Here is a 5,582-nt window from a genome sequence, read left to right as displayed (position 1 = left end):
GAGCAAGAATTTTAAAAATTATTCTTTAACGTTTAATAACGACGATCCTGCTAACATCAAAAGTGGCAGACGACAAGCGTAGAAGAAGTCGAAAAAGCAGCTGTTGATTTGATTGTCGTCTTTGATAAAGTGGGCCATAATATGACCCATAATATTGTAGTTTTATGTTCGTGTGTTATTGTTTTTGTTTTGTTTTTTTATACGTTTTATTGCAAAGTTTTCTAAATGATCTGTTGTATTCATTTGCAAACATTTTGTTTAACAAGTCTAATTAAATATTAAGTTTATTGATTTTCAACAATGTTAATAATTAAGGAATCAAGCTTGTAGTTTCAACATTTAATTGCACTAGCTGCGACTTTGTTTCAAAAACAAAGTGAGGCTCTAAATTTAGCCTATTTTGATATTTATGTAGCATTAATTATTTAATAAACATTTATTGCTTAAACGTAACAATATTGAGTTCAAGACAAGTTTCGAAAACTTCCCAGTTGGAAAACTCTTAAAAACGACAACTAATATCATGAAACTAATTATGTAATTCCCAACTAGTTTAGTTCATAATTTGTATAACAAGTTTGTTCGTCCTGCACAGCCGATTTTATACTAATTTCTGTTCTAGTAGTTGGTTAATATGAGGTTGTAAAAGTCCTCGAAATCTTTTGATGTAAGAGCGCTAAATATTCTATTGCCGATAGTTTTGCATTCGTACTCATAACCGAAATCAAGAACTCCTAGTTCTTCTTTACATCGTTTCTTTAAATATGTCTATTCTCAGAAAAGTCCTTAGAATTTTGTAATTTAGCCAATACTTTTAGGGTTTGTTATAGTTTGGCCGATAGTTAATTGATCATTTGGCATTCGTATATTTTGTTGAGACCAAAAGGCTTCGACTTTTTCTCAAAGTCGTTTAGTATATTGTTTTATATTTACATTTACAATGTACAGAACCATATTTATACTAATTTCTGTTCTAGTAGTTGGTTAATATGAGGTTGTAAAAGTCCTCGAAATCTTTTGATGTAAGAGCGCTAAATAATCTATTGCCGATAGTTTTGCATTCGTACTCATAACCGAAATCAAGAACTCCTAGTTCTTCTTTACATCGTTTCTTTAAATATGTCTATTCTCAGAAAAGTCCTTAGAATTTTGTAATTTAGCCAATACTTTTAGGGTTTGTTATAGTTTGGCCGATAGTTAATTGATCATTTGGCATTCGTATATTTTGTTGAGACCAAAAGGCTTCGACTTTTTCTCAAAGTCGTTTAGTATATTGTTTTATATTTACATTTACAATGTACAGAACCATATACTTAAAATCGGGTCTCTGTACAACTGTAACACCCCGATTTTATAGAATTACACAAATTCTAATTTTCGCTTCTTTAAATCGGTGGAACAGCTACGAACAACGTGTGTAACATCAGACGGGTTCGATCGCATAACGGTAATAGAAGTTATCGTTAATTGTAATGCATTGGTTCCAAAAAGCTGATTATCTTAACACATGGCTCCAAACCGGAAGACAATGCAGATGTGGGGATATGCATTAAAAACCACAACTTGCACCAACAGAGGTTAACATACTTTCCGATAGCTAGAAGAAAATGGATTAATGGAACGGCGACCCCAACAAGAGCGAACGAATGTAGAGAATTTGAAGAGGAGAGTAAAGAGTTGGAACACGTTCTCTTTTACTGATAGGCTTTTATAGAATATCTTGAATTTCGGTTTTTCCACTGATTGGACATTTCTAAAGAATTACGACTAGGAAATGTGTTTCTAAACATTGAAACATTCAAGATTAGCACCCAATACGCGCTATAGAAGACTAGTTGTAGTGTTTTTAGATCTCTTCTCTATCTTGCCCTTCAAAAACGAGAGCCACTATATTCCTCTTAATTTCGTTATAGTTTAATCAAATTTTTCTTGACGTCTCACTACCGCCCCATTGTGTATCTTGCACACTGGTGAAAATTGGCTGTGTCGGTCCGACGATTGCTGCACCTTTTACTAACTTCCGTAATGTAAAACAACTATTTCGTTTACAAACACGTAGATTTAAAAATTATTCTTATTAATTATTATAGTCTCTGTTGAGGCGGCAACATCAACTAAAGACATTATTCCGTAGATCGAAATACGAATTCATTAAATAAACCAAGGTATCACTTGCATCATTTCATCAATCACCATTGATGATGCCTCTCATTCATTCGACACAGTAGTAGACAACAACACCCGACACACTTACTCTAGGTATATCAGATTAAGTGCTTCTCTGGATTGATCCCATATTAATCATCACATCTGCCTAACTCTGACATTTTACTCTCAAAACCCGCATAAATTCCTTCAGTATTCGTTTCTAATAACGAGAGTATTAAAACTGTTGCCTATTATACATAGATAAAAAAGGAAGTACTGAAAAAGATCTGAAGAAGTGATGATTTCAACAGAGACTTATCATAGGAGGGATGTCTTTTTTATTTGATTCCAAATTCACTACATCTAAAGCCCGCATAAATTCCTTCAGTATTCGTTTCTAATAACGAGACTATTAAAACTGTTGCCTATTATACATAGATAAAAAAGGAAGTACTGAAAAAGATCTGAAGAAGTGATGATTTCAACAGAGACTTATCATAGGAGGGATGTCTTTTTTATTTGATTCCAAATTCACTACATCTGAAGTTATTCTCAGGATTTTTTTGCAATTTTCACAGTGTATTCCTGTATGTCGGGAAGAGGTTATAGGCTACGTTTTGTTTTGAAAGTGGACGTCCACATACAAAATATGTTTTTAAAGTCGCATATCTCAACTTTGATATCTATTAGAATATTTGCGAACAAAATGGGCGGAATGGCTATAGTGGGCGTGGTATATTCTTCCCCCATAGCAACCCCCATAGCAACTATTAAACTATTAAATTTTACATTCTCATCTTAATTAACGTTGAAAAAATCGTTGGGAAAAATTGGGAAAAATTGCATCTCCAATATGGTCGTAGCGTAGCACACCAGGTATTAGCTAGTAAATAAATAAATTACAGGCATTTATCAATCAAGTCCAAAATAAAATAGGTTTAATTCAAACAATTTCAGTACAAAACAAGTATGAATGTATAGTCGGGCGTAGCCGACCATATGATACCCTACACCAGTATGTATGTATGTTAAAAATGGGGATTATTTAAAAAATAAAGCATTTGGTTTGTTTTTTTAACTTTATTTCGGAATATTTTTACTTTTTTTTTTGGCAAAAAAAGAGACTTTTTAAAAGGGCTCAAAGTGGAGTAGGGCAAAATATGGCCCTATCCTTAAAAATGTTGGTAGATGGAGTTAAGTGTTCTTCAATATTATTTATGTAGAATTTAAAAGTGTTATTAGTGTTTGTAAGTAAATTTTGACCTTTAAGTCATTTTCTGAAGGGGAGTTTGCATGGGGGATAGGGTCAAATGAAGCCCGATCATTACAAAAATCGGTAGTGTCATTTAAAGTTCTATAAATCTAAGTTTTGTTAACATAATAGATTATTTAAATTAATTATAAGCCAAAAGGCCTTATTTGGTGGGTACGCTTATATGGGGGCTAGTGGAAATAATGTGCGTGTGTGCCAAATTTCATCTAATTATCTTGAAAATTGCCCACTTAAGTGGTGTAGGGTATAAAAATATACCTTCAATTTCAAACAAAATTGGATTCTTTTCGCTTCTTTGGAAGTAAGAAAACATCATTTCCACAAAATTCACACTTCACTCTTCTAGAAGTAGTTCGTTTTACTTTAGCTGGGATGATTCCCATCTAAGTAGAATTTAGTATTGATCTAGATGAATTTAGTATTGTTTAGGTGCGCGAACTAAAAGTTTGTTTGAATTTTTGTGTGTAGCAAACAATTTCGTTATATTGCAACATATTTCAAGCCTAACCGACAATTAATAAACTATTTAAAATAATTGCAAAATAGTGTGAAAAAATAATTTAAATAACTTGTCTGACATCTTTAAAATACATATTGCTAACTATAGTATAAACATTGATATTTTCCACATACGGCCTTTGGTCAAATAAATGTAAATACCAAACGGCTCTTAATAACAGTTAATAATTTAACACATTTTTTCGGTTTTTTTTTTCAAAAATGAGGCTTCCTTGACATTTAGTTAAAGACATTTTCTCGGACCAGACTAGACTGCTGTCATTGGCCACATGATGTGACACATGTTGGGTGCTTAAATTTATGACTTATAATTGTAGTTTTTAAATGCATAATAGTAATTTATTTTCATTTTTAAGTATGCTGCGCATCTTCTATACATACATACATATACATATACATATGTATATAATACACGTGATATTAACTGCAATTAATAAGTTAGCAATTGTTTTATGTAGCTGTTGTATAGTCGTCAACTTTTTTTCTTTTACAAAAACACCTTAAATTTATTAAAGCAGCAAACATATTAAGTGGCACAGTGGTAATGATTTGCCAGTTTCCAACATCGTACAACATGTAAGTTACAATAAGTAAAAGTCTATAATCTTTGATCATTACCAACTTATCACCGTTTAAATGTATATGATCATTAAATATTATACATATGAATATGCAACATGTTTGTATACATATGCAATGAATATGATACGATTTTTTACTTGGCTTACTTTACTTTAATTTTAAATTTTTGTTTTAGTTTTCTTCCCCATTTTTTTTATTTCTGTAAAATATAAGAGGTACCTTTTAAATTTAATGATTTATGCTTTTTGTCTTGGTGTTGCTCCTCAATTGGTTGCTTGTTACAAAAAAAGCGCATTATTAAACTTTACGAGTCCGAAAAGTTAAGTTACAAATAAATTTAGCTGCAGGCAAGAAGAATGCCTGTATAATGGGGCTTTGCATTTGTATTCCAAGAAAGATTAATTTATGGGTTTGTAATTATCAATAGACAGACATCTGTTTATTGTTTAATGTGATAATTTAGTTGTGTAATTATTTTATGATCTTTTATTCGGAAATATTTATTGGGTGTTTAAAGTGTGAAATGAGCAATTATTTATGTTGGTTAAATGCATTCGTGTTGGGATGACTGCATTTAAATGTGGGGCAAGTGAAAATTAATTGATTATTTTTCTTTAAATAAATTGAGTGATCATCTTAATGAGAAAGGTGCTCTGTTGATCAATGAGTTCTGCGATACTGTATCATATATTTTTGAATATGGGTCACATGAAATTTATGTGAACCTTATCTATATCTTCAACTAAATTTATATCAAAAGCTCAAAAGTCTTGACAACTTTCTGTACCAGGAAAAATTCAGGAATTGAATGTCACAATCACATTCAAATTCCAAAGAACGAACCAAATCATATTGTCATCTAAGCAATAAATGTATCACGAGGTATGTAAGTACTTTCGGTAATTTTAGGAACAAACTTTCTGCAACTAAAGGAAGAAAGTTCAGTATTAGGTCAGTTCCAGTTCAGTTCTAGTCCAGTTCTAGTTCAGTTCTAGTTCAGTTCTAGTTCAGTTCTAGTTCAGTTCTAGTTCAGTTCTAGTTCAGTTCTAGTTCAGTTCTA

The sequence above is a fragment of the Lucilia cuprina genome, chromosome 2, assembly GCF_022045245.1.
Source record: "Lucilia cuprina isolate Lc7/37 chromosome 2, ASM2204524v1, whole genome shotgun sequence".
Classification (NCBI taxonomy): Eukaryota; Metazoa; Arthropoda; class Insecta; order Diptera; family Calliphoridae; genus Lucilia; species Lucilia cuprina.
Note: the sequence above shows the minus strand (reverse complement) of the source record.